Here is an 18,269-nt window from a genome sequence, read left to right as displayed (position 1 = left end):
TCAAAGAAACAGGGAGGGGCTAGGTCCCCATTCAAGGACATAACCTGATAATCTAAGTGCATTCTTAGGTCACACATCTTTATGTTTCTGCTGTAACTTGACAGAACCAAACTGAGGGCCAAGCCTTTAATGTGTGGGCCACATTCCTGATCCCACAAGGTAGCACTAAGGGACCTGAGACATCCTTGCCTTTTTTTTTTCATAGCTTAACCTCTTGGTCTGCTCATATGTTCTGGCATATCTATATATGTATGCCAAATTCAAGAACTACAGTATGTGATTCATGGGATAGCCTCTAGATATACATCCTTCCCCCTCCCCCTGGTACCAAACTTCCATTAACAGTAAAACTTTTGGGAGGAATTTAAATCACCCCCATTGAGACCTGTCTCAAAAAAATAAAATAAGTTTGTCATCACTTGGACCATTATAGAAAACTTTTACCAAGTACATCCAGGAGTCTCTGAAAGCTGTAAATAAAAGCACGGAAGCTATATTGTGCATATAATCCATCTTTCAGCATTTTTCTAAGTTGGAGTGATGCTGAAGACAAATATACTTGCATACAATATTAATATGAACCCAAATGCTCTCAGTCCTGTGAGAAGCCCTGTTGGAAACCTGGATCCTGGGAAGTCTGACAGTCACCCCTCACTCCCTTTGGAACATGTGACATTCATCACGTTGAAATCCTCTGACAGAAGATTGCTGGTCTGTGTCCTTCTGATGAACATGGTGACATCCTGTGCCGTGCTTGCTGGCCTAGAGCCCCTTTACGATCTTGCTGATGTAGGGAGCTGCCTTGCCTAGACAGGGCTGAGATTGCCTGTAACAAGAATTTTCAGTTTACGATCTGAAGACCAGCACACAGACAAAAAGCGAAAAGTACAATATAGCCGAGGTCATGAGTAACAATGGAATTATTGTGTTTTTAAGATGTAATGACATTCTCCAGAGCAGTCCCTGTGTCTGCTTCCATACCTGCTGGTCAGGTCAGTAGCCCTCCTTACGAATAGCTTGCTCAGCATTGGAAATATTCGTTTGATGTCAGTAACAGGTGTTTCTATTGCCTAATTTTTGGCCCTTTGTTTTCTGAGTTAGGCTCCCTTACTGAGTTCTAACTCAGAAAACTTTCTTTATCCCTTCCCCACTCAAATTTTTTAGTTTGATTTTCATTTATGTGTTTGAATGTTTTGCATGTATGTATTTATGTATGTATGTATCTATTATGTATGTGGACCAGGTGCGTGTCTGGTGCTCTGAGAGTTCAGAAGAGGGTGTCAGGTCCCTTGGAGTTCTGGATGGCTGGTAGTCACCAAGCAACCAGTGCTCTCAACCACTAAGCCATCTCTCCAGCCCCTCCTTTCCCCACTCTTTCAATCTCTTATGCCCTGGATCTAGAGGAAATCTTAAGTCTCCTTGTTAATAGAATCATTAGGGTCAGAGCCTGGGCCCTGGCAGCCCTCACAGCCCAGGCTTGGCCAATAATCAATGAAAGAAACAAGAGCGAAAGCAGAGAAAGAAAGTTTACTCAATGTGTCCACATAGGAAAGATAAGAAAAAACAGACAGTGACCTGCCCCCCAAGTTCTATCCTCAGGGTCCTGACATGAAGATTAGATGTGAATGGAAGGGGGAAAGGTAAGCAAACCAAACAGTCCAGCCCGTCACTGGCCACCACTGTCTGGGATCCAGACTCTCCCAGGGTCTGATAAGGGAGAGCTGCGTGCAGTCTTTGTGCTCCTCGGGGTGGTGCCAGGCTTCAGCCTCTTCCTGCTCCCAGAATGAGATTCCTGAGGAAATTCCAATTTCTTGGGGACCATTGTTTAAACAACAGTCTGACAGCCAAAGGGAGTGGCCTTCTCTTCTCCTTAGAATATCTTCATTCCTTTCAGGATGGTTACAAGCTTGTCCTGACAGATGGGAAACACTCACTGTCTTGAGTTCTTCCTCTCCCCCATGGAGGGACATGCAGGTGTCCAATGCAGAGCCTGGCTGTCATTCTACCTCCAAAAAGCAGAACATTTCCACCTCTCTCCTGATAGGTGCATTGCTCTCCATCTGCCCTGAACTTTCCTTTCGTCTAACTCCAGTGACGTCATCCTTGAGCTCCCTCCTGAGTCCATGTTTAAATTATTTTATTAACAACACCAAGACATGGAAAGGTAACTCTGTGGGAGAGGGGAAGTAGTATGTTTATCTAGCCATCGTAGATGTTGAATTTTAAAGGACAGCATCCCACACACTATCAGGGATGAAATTTACCCAAACTTGTGCCTTAATGAGAACTACAATTTCTCCTGTTTAAAATATTTCACTGCTAATCTGACCCTTGTAGAAGCCAATCGTGCACTTCTTTTGTTCAAATAAAAAATTTACAGGTTTCTGAGGATAATTGAAGGGGAGGCAGAGAGATGACTCAGCAGTTAAGAGTGCATAATGTTCTCAGGAGATCAATTCCCAGCACCCATGGAAGGTTCTTCAAAACCAGCTTCAGGGGGATCAGCTCCTTGAAGTCCTCAGTCACTGGCGCTAACATCCACATACCGTCTCCACCCCCACCACAAACACATAAATAAATATTAAATTAAAAACATTCCTAAGATATCCAATATCAGTTTGGTATTTACAAAACAACGCAGTGATTAAACAAATAACCAAACAGAACAGAAAAGAAAAACTGTGCCTGTATTCTCAGGGGCCTGAGATTAGCGGTGCAGTGTGGAGAACTCCTGCTTTGCTATTGGCCCAAAATGAGGCTGTTGTTCGGTAGCTAGTGGGCCATCGCCAGGCTTGGAGGCCATTGAGGTCCTGGTTGACTTTGAAACCACCTCCCGTTTTCTTGTTTCACCTAGAAAAGTTAACATCAGCTCTGTTAACAACACCTGTCACTCCTTGGAACTGAAAATAGCGTATGAAAAGGTGGGGATTCATGGTTTTGTTGAGGCCTATTGAGGCAAAGTTATTTCATCTTCGTCAAAAGAACGGAGTATCTCTGGCCTTGGGACGTGGCATTCTGGTCTGCTCCAGAGATTAGATCATTACCTACTATTATCTCCTCCCTTAAGAGTTAATCCAGGTGGGTTTATCAACCATTCCTCCATGTATCCTACACTCTGCCAAGTAGAGAGGAGGGGTCATTGTTCCCGTTAGGAGACAGTGTACACCAGGAGCTTCTCTTGAGTTCTCAGGGGTCTCCAGCCCTGCTGCACAGTGCCAAGCTTCAGCTGCTCCCCATGAGCAGACGTTTCCCTCTCCTCCAGTGCAGTCCCTAACAGAGCTTCATTCTTGCTAACACTGTTGAACTTCCCCCTTTCTTCATTCTTTTTCTTTCGGATGTTGGAAAAGTCCAAGTATGCTTTTCCAGACACCTTGGGTGTCCCTCCATCCCCTCCTTCCCAAGCATGGTTGATTGGTGACCTCCAGTGAAAACGGAGTGACTTTTTCTCTTCCTTGTCTGACGTCTTCCTCCTGTCCATAGATGTCATGGCTTCAGCTTGCCTACCCCGTTAGTGGTTATCCTGGCTCAATAGAGTCATGGATTGGGAAGCTCAGGGGGAAATTCAAAGAGGCTGTTGGGGCCCTTTACTACTTTGAATTAAGAATCTATGGTTCTGGTCAGCTGGGGCTGAAAAATCAGTTGTGATTAACAGGATCCTAGAATCACTGAATGAAATTTTTGCTTTACTGAGACAGTTGATGCTGGTCAGCTGGAACTAAGAAATAAGAGGTGATTAAGAAGAGACTAGCAAGCCAGGCGGTGGTGGCGCACGCCTTTAATCCTAGCACTCGGGAGGCAGAGGCAGGCTCTGTGAGTTCGAGGCCAGCCTGGTCTAGAAGAACTAGTTCCAGGATAGGAACCAAAAAGCTACGGAGAAACCCTATCTGAAAAAAAAAAAAAAAAAGAGACCAGCATCTTCAGGCGAAATCTACTATAAAGGGTTTCATCACACTAGAACACATAAGCTGTGTTCCAGTAGCCAAGGTTGTACCCAGGGCAGACAGCAGAATTTGGTAGTTGACATGTTACCAGCTGGTACTGGTTTTGAAAGCTTGAAAGGGCCGCTGAGGCTAGGCTCGGTGTGTCTGGGGTGGAGTCCGGGAAGAAGAGAGTCTGGGAGAAGCTATTAGTGAAAGCCCTGTTGCAGCTGAAGACCCCAGCATTCTGGAGACACCAGCACAGCCGTAGAGTGGAGAAGACCTGAGGCCATGGGAACAGCTGTGTGTGCTATTACAAGCCGTTTAGACAAACCCAGAAGGTCATGCACGATTCTCACGTGAATCCAGAAGTCTGGCACTGAGCCTTACGTGGTTGGACTTTGGTTTTGTTTTGATCTGATTGTGACTGTGCCTGGTTCTTTCTTTTTGGAGTAAGAAAGGATTGAATTTATTTTGGCTCTATAGGAGCCCACAGTTAGAGACTCTGAATTAAAAAAAAAAACAAAAGTTTTAAATTGTTTGAATTTGTAGATTCTGTCTGATTTTTAAGTTTGTAATGAGTTTTATATTGTCATATTTATTAATATGAGATATTGGGGAAGTAAAAAGAAAAGGTTATTGTTAAATAGTGTTGTTTTGGTGTGTTAAGTTTACAGTGAATCAACTGTCGGGGCTATTTTTTTTTTTTTTTTTGTCAACTTGACACAAAACTACAGTCATCTGAGAGGGCAAAGTCTCAGTTGGGAAAAGGCATCCAGAAGAATCAGGCTGTAGGGAAGCCTGTAGAACATTTTTTTTTCTTTAATTAGTGATTGATTGGAGGGCCCAGCTCTTTGCAGGTGGGGCCACCCCTGGGTTGGTGGTCCTGGGTTCTAAAAACAAGCTGAGCAAGTCAGTAAGCAGCGCCCCTTCGTGGCTTCTGCATCAGCTCCTGCCTCCACATTCTTGTCCTGTTTGAGTTCCTACCCTGATTGCTTTCAAAGGTTGACTGTGGTATGGAGGAGTAACCTTTCTCCCCAAGATGTTTTTGGACATGGCGTTTCAAGGCAATAGAAACTCTAAGACTGAAGTCATAGCTGGTGCCCCTTTCAGTATCGCCTGTATGTAGAAGTTTCACCGTCATGAGAGAATTTGGTGTCTTCCAGTTTAAATGTCTTTTTTCCTAAGGCATTGAACCACGCAGATCTGTACATCCACCTAAGAGAAGCCCCCATCTAGCATAGGAGTCTTCCATTCTTGCCAGTTGCCTGATAAAGTTCTCAAACAAGAAAGGAATCAGGTAACATTAGGAGCAGGACCCTTCCTCTCATGGGGGGGAGGGGGGCATCTACTCCATCTCCATAAATCCCCAGAAAGTCCACACCAAGTCCAGCCTGCTACTATTACCGTAATTCGCCTAAACTGCATCCTCAGTATCTTGTAGTTCCTCAAATTCACAAGGGCGAAGGAACTAAGAGTAGATATTTCATTCGAGGCCTCTGACCCCAGGGCAAAGGCTCGCCCAGGCCTTGACCCCGGCTCCCCGCCTCCGTAACCCACGAAGCCCCCTGCCCACGTGTGACCAGGCGTCCGGTGGGACCGGCTTCTCCTGCGCGCGCTCGGCCGGGCGGCGCAAGCTGACGTCACGGCGGCGGAGCCTGGGGCGCCCGCGGACGGCGAGCAGACGCGCCAGGAGGGCGGCGGTGTGCAGGTCGGCTTGCGTGCGTGCGGGCGGGCGAGCGGATCTGGGCGGCGGGGCTGCGGCTCCACCCGGGACAGCGAGGTGAGCCGCGTGCAGGGGAGCCGGGCAAGCGTGCTGGGCGCCGCGCGGGCGGGGCGGGCGAGGGGACTGGGCGCGCGTGGAGTGTGTGTGGAAGTGAGCAGGGAATCCGAACTGGTTCGGTCATTTCGCCAGACACTTGTGCGGTGCGGTGATAGCGGGGCTACGGTACCGGGCGGGAGGAGAAAGTCCAACCCCTGTGTGCTCCCACTTTGAAGACGATCATTGGTCTTGGATGGAAGGAGTAAACTTGAGGAGAGTCAGTACCACATGTGGGGAAGTTTTCAAGGGGACTGAACAGCTTGTTGCTAATCCCACCCCCGGAGCCTAAATTTTGTCAGTTTTAGGTGTTTTGTTTACTGGGCTCCCTTTCGGATGTTTCTATGAATAGTTGAGTCTTTTATTGCTATTTTTTTTTTTTGCCTTTGCTTTACATTTGGCTCTTTGGCAGTTTCATATGTATATGGAATGCATTCCGATTACTTTTCAGTTGTCTCTTTTTATTTTTTTCAGGGTAGGGTTTTTTTTTTTTTTTTTTTTTTTTTCCTGTGTTTTTCGGGTTGGCTGGGAACTTGAGGTCATATAATTCTCCCGCCTCAGCAGAGAACTATTACCGGGCGCTGTCACACCAAGCTCTTGATTTTTAATAATTAACTTAAAAAAATAGCCAACTTATTGCAATAGGTACTAAAATAATAGCGAAAGTTTTTGTGGATATCTGAGTCTTTGCTTTTCAGCCATTCTCCAATCTCAGGGAAGCTGCGAGAATATCAGATTTTGAGCTCATAGTTAATTTCCTTATTAAGACAAAAGACATAGTTAGGGAATGATATTCAAGGGTGGTAATAAATGAGCCGAGCGGTGGTGACACACACGTTTAGGCAGAGTCAGATCTCTATGAGTTCGAGGCCAGCCTGGTCTACAAAGTGAGCTCCAGGACAGCTAGGGCTGTTACACAGAGAAACCCTATCCCCTCCCCCCCAAAAAAATAAAAAATAAAAAAAAAATTAAAATGGATATGAGTAGATATGGATAGACCAAAATTATTTCTCCTGCTCCAGTGATAATTAATCTCAGCGAGTATGTTCATTTTCTCAGGAAGGGCAAATGCAATCTTGGCAAGATTAGAGACCTCATAGAACATGGATTGACCCTCTGGATCTGAGCCTGGGGATATGGCTAGAAATTAGTCTTAGGTAACATCAGGTAATTAAACTGTCCTATATTCTTCGAGTTATCCTACAGGTGAAAAATTAAATTTTTAGAAAGCAACAACCTTTGCAACTTCTCTCTGAAGGGATTCTGGGTGAATGTCTTACAGAAAGAGGAAGACTCCCCAAGGGCTCTGTGAACCTAAGCTGTCCTTACACAAGGTGGTTCCTTGCCCACCATGACTATACTGTAGGCTGGAGACGCGGAGGGATGGAAAGTAAGGAACAGCAGAGTTATTTTAAAGGAAGAAGAAAACATTTCACCTTCCGTGAGCCGTTCCACTAGTTTGACTTAAAATCCTTCATAGCCTTGGAATGATTGGAAGGAGTGCACTTCAGTGTGCCCTAGAGGCTTCCTGTGTGCAAGTGTGCTGCACACCACTCCTGCTTACACTCAAGCGGCTGGGCCGGCATTTTAATTGCACCTTTACGGTAAAGGAAATCGAGAGTTGCAGGAGAAAAAGGCGACTACACTTTTACCAGTGTTCACCAGTCCGTCCCTCTCTCTCCTTATCTTACTGTTTCCCCGCCCATTCTTTTCCCTCCCTCCTTTTCCCACCCCCCAGCCTGACCTAACTGTGTGGGGGAGGGCAGAGGATAATCTCAGGTGTCCTTTCTGAGGCCACCCACATCTCCTTGCCTTTCCATGAGGCTCTCACAGTAGTCTGGAGCTCACCCAGTAGGCTTGGCTGGCTTATCAGCTGGCACCAGGGATGCCCATTCCCCGCCTGCTGCTGCCTCCCCAGCGCTGGAATTACAAGGCAGATCTGAATGCTGACAAGTACTCTACTGACGGAGCTATCTGCGTGGTCCAGGAATGGATATTTTCTATAGATCCTGCATGTCCTTACTAGCCCACTGTAAAGGCATGTAGGGAGAGGAGACTGGATGAGTTGTTGGGGAGACAGACCGAGCTTGGGTCTATACACTGTGCCGTTCCTTTTCTCCCATTAAATAAGTTACTTCATATCTGTATGACAATTTCTTGAGTCCAGCGAGCACAGGAGCTAGGATGATCCATATTTTACTTAAGAGAATCTGAATGGGTTCCTGTCTGGGTCAGTTGAGGTTTCAGGAAAGTAGTACCCTGGGCTGTGGACATTTAGTACTTTTGTCTGACCTGTCAGTGCTAAACGAGGTAGTTGTGTAAGCTTTTATACTGTGTAAGTATTAAACAAATGGAGTCATGCACGACCTGGGAAGAGGTTAAAGTGCTAGGGATCCAATTCTAGCAGACCAGCAGCTCATATTCTCTTTTGCTAAGTTAAGCTCATAGTTGTGATGCTCAAAGGAGACAGCATGTTGTTTAGAAACTGTAAAATATTGTGTTTATCTGTAAATCACAGTGTATAAAATATTATATTAAATTTAATTTAAAATTGCAGTCAATATGCAACTATCGACATAGCTTTTCTGTACTAGTTACAATCTGCTGTATGTCTTATCATGTACAGCATGTTTTAGTTCACGTTATCCACATTTCAAGTCACTTATAGTTCACGGTACCATTCTATATAACACGGCTCTAGGGGCATTACATTGGCACATTGATAGAAGTTAACTTAGTTTCGCTTTTTGCTGTAAAATTTATTTGTACTTTAAGCCTCTTGCTTTTAATCACTAAAGGTTTGTTTCTAAAAGTTATTCTTTTACACGCAGAAAGAATGCAGTTACAGGAAGAGTAGAAACCAAGGAAGTTAAGAGTTCCCCATTATTTCAGAGTGTGCCCTCAGTGGTAAGGAAGTCTAAGAGACCCTGCTCTTAGTTTTGCGAACCTGTGGTCCGAGTTAGATTTATAATCTCTCTGACCCTTGGCTCTTGTTACATAACAAGGAGATGTTGTTACTATGGTAAATTAAATAAATATTTATTTGGTCCTTGCCCCATCCCGATCAGAGACCTCTAGGAATTCTTAGTATCTCGTTGAGATTTTGTGTCTTTTGCTGTGTATGATGAGGTTAGGTTCCGGAGATTCATCTGAGTTACACCCCCCAGCCCCAACCAGAGTGGCTAGTTTGTCCACACTGCAGTTTACGTGAGTGAGGTGGCCTAGGGTGGGGCTCCCGGCAGCCTTTGAACGGGCTCGACCTCAGAATGGCCTAGTGATGAGGAGTGAGGACCTTTAGCTCCACCTGTGAACCTCTGGAAAGGGAGGAAGGGGTTGGTGGTTCAGCTCTATAAAACTTGTTAAGCAGTAATTGCTGAACAGAAAGCTTCAGTTACCTGGTGAAAGCCTTGACCTCGGGGAAGGGGCCCTCTCTCAGCTCTGTGGGATCAAAGCTAGAAGCCGGCTCGCTGAGGACCCTGACTGACATCTCTGACAGTAGGTATTTTTCTTGTCGTTCATCTGTGTCCTTTATGACAACTATCCTTTTATTTTATTTTGTGCTTTTTTGAGCCAGGGTCTCACTTTGTAGCTGTTGTTTGCCTGCTTGCTATCTGTAGACCAGGCTGGCTTTGAACTTTCAGTTCTTTTGTTAGTCCTCTGCCTCCCAGGTTTATAGATAAACACTACTGCGCGCTGCTATCAGTGTCTTTTGTTGAAGTCTGTTAAACTTAAACATCTCCCTGCAATCTGCGAGCTTACCTATATTTATCCAACCCAAGGAGGCTGTGGGAAGTATGACGATAAGCAGTTTGAAGTACAGGTGACAGCCTACTACGGAGTGGATGGCTGAAATCGGGGCTGATGACTGAGTATATAGAACACAGCTGAGTTATTGGATGTCAAAGCTGGAGTCCACTGCAGAGTTCCCTGGCGTGTGGGCCTGTCTCACGCAGTTACGGGAATGTTCATTTTGCGAGAGTAAAAGCCACTATCTTATATGATAAATATTCCAAGTAAAATGTGCACTTCAGAAATTACAGAGCAACAGGCTGCTTTTAGTTAAAATCTAGCAACATAACTTGCTGTGACTAAATCTAGTAATAGGTTTAATTCACACCTCCACCCTCAAAACTAGACTAAAAGTAGAATTTATTTGGCACGTGTGATGCTGATTTACACAGCGGATAAGTAGCCTCCTTAGGCGGTGGATCCATTCCAATACAGACACTTTTTGGCCACTTAGTTGATTTCCCTAAATCTATAAACAAGTCATTGTGTCTTGGTTTCCAGCTATAGATACAGATCTCCCTTCCTCCGGGACGTGTGCTCAATCTTGCTCACCTGTGGAAAAAGAGTAATTATCCCCCAGCGCCATAAAAACTTCCCCTTCATAACTGCTTTACTCTAAGAGATTATTCAAGTGGCTTGAGTTTTCAACAACAAACAGTTATCTCCCCTTTCTTTATTCTTTACTGTGAGAGTGAAAAGTGCTGCGATGAGCTGCCGGGTTTTCTCTCCCTGTCTTGGTCAGAGGTTTTCCCTGAACGTTGGTTGGATTCCAGGAGGGGCTCATGACATCATCTCAGCTTCAGCTAATCAGATGCTGAAGCTTCAGGAAATGGTTTTGTATATGTATATATATATTTTTTGGTAAAACAGTACTTTGCAAAAATACAACCTTGACTGATTTTGTACAGATTCAAATTTAAATATCTTCAAGCTCAAAGATTATGCTTTCAGGAGAAAAGAGTTTCCTTTCAATGCAGAATGTTGTTCATTTTCTTTTTTGTCTTAATTTTGAAGCATTTGTCGACTTACTAAAGTTGCAATAACAACACAACAGTCTAGTCCAGAGCAGCCTGCTGATGGGGCTCGTCATTTAATGTTAGTACGGTACTGTATGCTGGTCATTGCGTACTCTGTCTCCCTTTCTCTGGCTGTTCATCGCTGTCATCTAGGATCATCTGAGTTTGCCACATTATAGCTGACTGCTATATATTTAATTTATATATATATATATATATACACACACACACATACACACACACATATATATCAGTTCCAGTATATAAAGCAAGCCTTAATTTCTTCATGACCTTGACACCAGAAAAAAATACTAGTCCATTAATATGTACATTGCACCTCCTTTGTGTGTGATACTTTCTCATGACTGGGTTGGCACTCTGTTTTGGGGGAGAGCAACATCATAAAAGTAAAGTGCCTGTCTAAGTACATTCTGTGAGTATCCTACGGTATAAGTGACAGATGCATCTTACTGATGACAGTCACTTTGGTGAAGGGTTTCACTTTTCCCTTTGTAAATAAGGTCTGCCTTCGGAGACACATGTGAACTGTATATTCTGTTTCTTCCTAGACTTCTCAGTGATTTTGGCACACAGTTGTAGAACATATTGTACGTTATAGTTGTTTTACTGATACATTTTAAAAGGAGTTTCGCTGGGCGGTGGTGGCGCACGCCTTTAATCCCAGCACTCGGGAGGCAGAGGCAGGCGGATCTCTGTGAGTTCGAGACCAGCCTGGTCTACAAGAGCTAGTTCCAGGACAGGCTCCAAAACCACAGAGAAACCCTGTCTCGAAAAATCAAAAAAAAAAAAAAAAGGAGTTTCATGCCTGTATTTTTAATGTTTTTTTTTTCTCGAAGGGGCAGCTAGCTGTGCCTTTCTTTCACTTAGCTCTTTGTGTCAGTACTGACTTACGGGATTTTATTTTGTATGTTGGGCTGTAATCCATTATTATCCTTATTTGATTTGCTGCTCAAATTGTCCCTGCTTTGATGCAAGGTTTGATGCTATGCTCTTTTTATATATTCACCTCTACCATCATTTTTGGAAGTATTTCCTTCTTCTCTGGTATCGCACAAATTTATAGGCTCATGTGGCAAACCTGGTACTCTGGTTATGTTTATTTACCATGATACTAAAAACCGAGTTTGTCCTTGGTACCAAGTATCCTCTGAGACTCTGTTTTACGGTGACTAGAACCCAGAGTGTCCAGCCGTGTCTCTGTGTAGGTTATTAGGCACTCTCCCTCTGTGTGATCTCCACACAGACTCCTACACTAGATAAGACCTGATCATAGTCGTCAGTGCGGACTCCCTCTTGAGAATCCGAAAGGGAGACTCTGAGAAAGAGAAAAAAGCTGCAAGAGTTAGAAGTTTAAGTGAATGCCCAGTTTTTAAATCAAATGTTGACCTAATAAATATTTTAAATATGTAATCCATATGTTAGCTTCTGTTTATTAGACTCTGGTAAGGAACCATGGATATTTTGTTAGCTGAGTAGCTTCATTAAGCTGTGTACTGACTAATAATAATAACAACTGAATGGTTATGAAAAGAAGTTCTGTAGAGACAGATTTTCAAAGTGTCCTTACATCAATTACAAAGCTTCTTCCTCTTTAGTGTTATCCTGGGACAAGTCTTTAATCTTGCTACTTCCTTCTCAAAATAAAAGTCCTTGGCAATATTTTTATTTCCTGTGGTCCCCCCCCACCCCTTAAGTTTAGAACAGAATGTAGCATGCACAGAGTTTGAGACAGGCTCCCTCTATGTTTTTTGACCTGTCGGTTGAATCTAGAGTAGTGAAGTGTTCAGTTAAATTTCAAATAACTATTTACTCTGCTCCTTCTAGCTGTGGAACAGTACCATAGTGATGCATTGTGGTGGGCACGGCCTGTAGAAACCACTAGAAACCTGAATTGGGAAACATGCAGGCTTTTTCCTTCAAAGGAGGGAAATGACGTCTGCTCACCCCAAAAACTGGAGTGGGTGTTGTCGAACAATCTGGTGATCCTTTGCTATCCTCCAGAGTCAGCCTTCACCTGATTCCAGATTCCCCAATCCCCTCAGCAATCCTCTCAGTCAGTAGAACCCATCTTCACGCTTAGTACAAACCCTTCCCCCTCAGACCTTGAGCGCTGTTTATGCCAATAAAACACATTCTTATGGTTATGGTCACAGGTGCTTTGTTGAAGAGATGCACTTTGCAAGGGAATTTTGATGCAACCAAGCCAAAAGTTTTGTTGTGATATCTGTCCCATGAAAACTTCCCCCAAATTTTTTCTGTGTTTAAATGCGTAGGAAATAAACTGATCAGACTTCAGAAGCTTTAACCCAGCACTGGCTAAAGTCGTACTGACCTGAGTTTCATTCTTAATCTCACCCTGATCGTTTCCTGCCTAAGGCTTGAAGGGTCCCCCACCATTGGATTTGAGATGATGTGCACCTGCTATAATTACAGGTACCATTATGTATAGCGCCCGCCTGTACTACATGACGGTATGGTACTACTCCTGTATTGCGGCGCCTGCACTACAGGACCATTCGTGAGCCTTGGGCAAGGGGCAGGAGATTGAAACACAAAGACTCACAGACAGCACAGACAGAGATACACACCTCTAGTTACTGGTAAAGAAGCCTTTAATGAATAGCACCACGGAGGCTTATATACCCAACACAGTCAGGTGGGCCAGCAGGTGAAAACCTCATCTCCTGATCCTCAATCAAGGCCAAGGCAACTTGTGCTCAGGAAGCAGAGCTGGACACAGCTTTCAGTAGCTCAAATCAGAAGGCCAAGTAAAGGTCACTAGTGGGGGAGAGCAGCTGGAGGCCAGGGCTCCAAACAGTCCCAACAATTATGATTTTTGTGGAACATACACCTGACATAAAGTACATTTACTGCTGTAGGCTTCATAATTTAGAAACCAGCACTGCTGTAGACCTCTGCTTTTCTGTTTATGTTTATTGACATCTAATTATGATTACATTTATTGAGTTATGAACTGGAAGTGAACAGGAATAAGGACCTTAATCTGGTAGACATGTGTTAGATGCATATTAGACTCTTGAGGAAGGACTGGGTGGTAGACCCTGTGTTGGGCAGCTTCCTGTAAAATTCTGATTCAGAAATTCAGCTTCATTGTTTGCCTGGTTCTGTTTTTTGCTGTGGATCTCAGGGTCTAAAATTCTGCGATCACCCCCCTTTCACTGCTGCTCATCTTCCCACGACGCCATTAGGGGTGGAGGTCTCAGATGATGTCCTGTAGGATTTCTCCTTACCCTTCACAAATCTGAAGCTAAATTTCTTCATTTGTGTTATTTTGTTTGTAGTTTAGTAATAATGACTGTAATTCTCATGGAGTTTTAACATTTCATTTTTGCCATGATTTTAATACCTGTAACACATTATGAGTCTTTTATTTATAGGAATCCTTGAGAATAGGATATGAGGATCTGAAGGATCCAAAGTAATAGACATTGTTAGGTTCCTTTTTTTTTAGTAGCATAATCTGCTGGCAAATTCAACTTATGGAATTATGACGTATATTTTTAATTTTGTCTTTTTGAGACAGTGTCTCCTGGAGCACATCTGGCTATGAACTAAGTAGTAGAGGGTGGTCTTGAACTACTGGTCCTCCTTCCTCTCCCTCCCGAGTGCTGGGATTATATGTATGTCACAGCCTGGCTTTTGTTGCTTGTTTTTATGCGCTAGAGTCCCATTGTACCCTCAGACTCTCCTTTCGGTTGATGAACTCCTGTGGGCCACCATCTCTAGCTCACAAATACAACCTTTAGAACTTATGTTTTTATTGAAGCTTTCGTGCATTTATCATTTGTTTATTATTTAGTGTGTGGGTGTGTGCGTGTGGGTGTGCCTATGGGTGCACGTACCCTCGTTCGTGTGTAGAGGTCAGATGACAGCTTCTAGGAGTTGGTTCTCTCCTCTTGCTGTTCATTCTGGGGAGTGAACTCAGGGCATATGGCGAGGTGGCGAGTGCATTTAACTGCCGAGGCTGACTTCTAGAGAGTGTAGGTCTGCAGTGTAATCTAAAGGAAGTGCATTAGGAGTGGGAGGGTTGCGTCTGCAGATGGGTAAGAGATGGCTGAGGGTTAAGATCTTAGCAAGAACGTCTTGCTCTGTGACCTCGGCTAAGTTGTTAAAGCCATAACTCAAATACTTGTACCTGTAATAGTGACCTTTGGGACTATAAGGAGCGTGTGGGAGGATGCTGGGAAGGGTTACTGTCCTCCTATTGGTATTGGAAAAACTGAACAAAATAGTCTGGAACGCTCTCGAATAACAAATGTGCTCCTTCACAAAGTTCCGTGGTTTCTTTTGAGAGAGCAGGTCTAGTGCTTTGGGATTTACCTCATTTGTTTTGCGTGAGGAAAACGTTGACTACTTCAGCAAACAGAGAGTTGTGATGACAGAAGTATTTCTGCTAGGCTGTCCCAATGTCACTCATGTTACAGATTTGTATTCTTAGCTAGAAGAATGTAGTTACCTGAGTGTTGCTTATTTTAAATTTTATGTATACACTTGATAATTTCTAAGGAACTATAATACTGTTTTAAGACTTTTTAAACATCTGTGAGTGTGTGTGCATGTGTGTGAGTTGTGTGCATGTATGTGGGCATGTGTGCAGGCCACAGTGACCATGGGGCGGTCAAAGGATAACTTGATGTTCTTTCTTTCCCTGCAATGTGTGGATTCTTGGGATTGAACTTAAGTTACCAGGCAGCAACTACTCACTGAGCTGTTTCACGGAAACTCAGGAATAAGTTAATTTGATATAAGATATAGAAAACCTTATGGTGGTTAAAAGGGAAGGTGGAGGGAACGGGAAGAGAGGAGGGAGTGGGAATTAGGATTGGTATGTAATTAGGATTGGTTGTTGTTTTTTATTTTTATTTTTTAAAGAAAACCTTATGGCTTTATAAAATTGTTAATAAGTAATCTAGTAATAAAAATGTATCCTACAATAATAAATAATGTAGACTTGTCCTATCTAATTCAGTATCATATGTAGAAATTGAATTGAAGTTAACTAAGTCTGAATTTCTCAGTTGTGTTTTCTGTTTCAATTGCTCCATATGCATCATGTGAATGTATCTGGCAGATAGTGTTTGAGTCTCCCTTACAGTCTGTCTCCTGATTGTTTACAAAGGAAGTAGGAAGAAGCACAGGCAGTTTTTAAATTGAAAATAGATTTTTGAAAACTATGATATATTCTGAGAACAGTTTCCCCTCACACAACTCCGCCCAGATCCTTCTTGCTTCCCCGCCTGCCCAAATCCATCACCTTTCTTTCTCTCGTTAGGAGCCAAACAGGTGTCTGAAAAATAATAACAGTAATGATAAAACTAGATAAAATAAAAAAAGAAAACCAGAATAAGACAAAACAAACAAGCAGAAGAAAAGACACACACACCCACACACCACAAAAACACAAAAAAACGGAAACCATGACATATACAAAGGACCTATAAGGTTAAAAAACAAACAAAACAGACAAACCATTCTGAGACCAAGAACCTCCAGAATGGCCATTGAGTTCGTTGCTATGTTGGACATGTACTACTGGGCATGGGCCTGGTCTGTTCCCCAGTGAGACTCTGTTGGAGAAAACCAAGTTTTCATTTTGGCCAGTTATCAATTGGAGACAGCTTCTGGGTTAGGGATGGGGGATAGTGTTCAGTTCCCCTTTCAGAGTTGGGGCCCAGGTAATTTTTAATCTGATTCTGTGGTGTTTAGTTGCAAAACTAAAAACAAGTTGCTTTCAAGACGTCTATTTGTAGACTCTTTTACACATCAAGAACTGGGTTTTTGTTAAGTCATTTCTTAAATAATTTGTTGGCTCACAGTTGCTAATTTTGAGCTTTGGTCAATGTGTAGCTGTAGCTGGTGCTTCCTGAACTCTTTAATGTAGCTACAGCCTCAGGAGTCAGTCCCTGGCCGGCTCTGCCTGCAGTGTAGTAGAGGAAAACCCTTCTCCCTTCTCAGGTTGAGTATTTGGAGACATGTGACTTGAATTGAGAAGAACCAGATCAATGAGGGAAATTATGAATACACATTGAAAGAAAACTATACATCAAAGGCTAAAGTTCGAGTTGATGCCTATTTATTTATTTATTTATTTATTTATTTATTTATTTATTATTTGAGACCATACGCAACCTGACCTGAATTCCTGAGATCCTCCAGCCTAGCTAGGATTCCAGGCTGTGCTTCCTCCTCACCATTCCATTCACAATTTCCACGGTGAGATGGGGTGGGGGAGGGGTGGAGGAAACACTGTGGGTCTGGGGCCTGCTTGCTGGTTCAGTGCATAAAGCCATTTGCCTCCTCCATGCTTGATAACCTGAGTTCAGTTCCTGGGTGTACGTGGGCCGCACAGGGTAGAAGGGAAAGAACTGACTCCCACAAGATGGTCTTTGACTTCCACATGAGTGGGTGTGTGCACGCCCAACACTGCACATAAATATAATAAAGTATATTTTTAGGAAAGTGCTGGGAGATGTGACAGGTCTGTGACAGGGTCTGTAATAGGAGTGAGCCCCACTCCCCTCTTTGCATCTCTAGAAAGGTCTTTACTTTCAGGCCAGTAGGGGATTTGGGGACTTTGAGGGCCTTAAGCTCAAGGTTACAGTCCTCCTTCCAACCCTGTTTAGCCTCAGGACTTAACTCCTTTTGAGTGTGTCCAGGCCTCTCCTGTGAACTCTGGCCCATTTGACAATCTGCTTTATCTCTGTTGGGTATCTGCCAAGGCATTTCATTGATTGAGAAAAGGAGGCAGTGGTAAGTTGGTCAGAATGTCTAACTAGAAGGAGTAAACTGGCAAAATAAGAGCTAAGGAAAATGTCCCTGTTCACAGGTTGGTAAAATGAGAGAACGTTTGACCGGGTTAATGAGGAAGGCAAGATCACTTAGAAGAGAGAAGGTTTAGGATGGGAAGCCAAAGGCAGACATTTCTCCTGTGGACTCTGACACTGTCCTGGCTCCCAAGTTTTCAGTTTTAAAACTGTGTGTGCTGATGGCGCTCTTACCTGTGTGCCTTGCTACATCTATGTGTGCTGTGGAGGCTGCAGGAAACCCCACACCGGCAGACAGCCCCTGTGGTATCTACACTGGCTGTAGGCCTGTGGACAGTACTAACACTCTGTACTTTCCCTCATATGTAGTATATAAATAGCTATTTTTGTAATGTAAGTTTACATGTATAAGGAGAGTTGATATTTTTATAGGTATTTGTGTGTGATGGCTGACTCTTGGGAAGACTTTCTGGGAAGACAACTTTTACCCACCTTAGCCTAGCTGGCCAAACTTGGGACGAGAGCCCCAAGCTCTTCCTCAGAAGAGTGAAAGTCCTCAGACATCCGGCCTCTCCTAAAGTACCATGTGTTTTCTATGTGTGAAATTTGTATGCAGAGCAAATCAAGCCTTAAACTTTTCCCACTCTGCCCCGTTTTACCTGAGAAAACTTTTAATATAATACCTGGTAGGGCGTGTGGTTATATGGGTATACAAATCAACATTTACTGATGATAAACCATTAACGAAGCTATTTTGTTTTTTAGTTTTTATGTTTTGAGAGTTTCATACACAGTACTGTATTTCCACTATTTTCATTCCTCCCTTTTTCTCCAGCTCCTCTTGTGCATCTTCCCTTCGCAAATTATAAATTTAATTGTGTGTGTGTGTGTGCGCGCGTGTACAAAACCTGTTGAATCCATT

At 43.5% G+C, this 18,269-nt stretch overlaps 1 protein-coding gene across 4 annotated transcripts in view; it reads left to right on the top strand.

Moving 5' to 3' along the window:
- Abcg2 (ATP binding cassette subfamily G member 2 (Junior blood group)) overlaps positions 1–18,269 on the top strand; it is a 154,224-nt gene that overhangs the window by 98,098 nt on the left and 37,857 nt on the right. Inside the window, exon 1 of one of the 4 annotated variants that reach the window (XM_057783488.1) lies at positions 5,594–5,700. The exons of 2 other annotated variants lie outside the window; for them this stretch is intronic. The gene's annotated coding sequence lies outside the window, so the exon portion shown is untranslated. Of the gene's footprint in view, positions 1–5,593; positions 5,701–9,109; positions 9,232–18,269 lie in introns of those variants that run through there. One more of the 4 variants, XM_057783505.1, reaches the window with a different exon arrangement.

The sequence above is a fragment of the Chionomys nivalis genome, chromosome 1, assembly GCF_950005125.1.
Source record: "Chionomys nivalis chromosome 1, mChiNiv1.1, whole genome shotgun sequence".
Taxonomy (NCBI): Eukaryota; Metazoa; Chordata; class Mammalia; order Rodentia; family Cricetidae; genus Chionomys; species Chionomys nivalis.
Note: the sequence above shows the minus strand (reverse complement) of the source record. Positions and strands in the feature narration are given on the sequence as shown.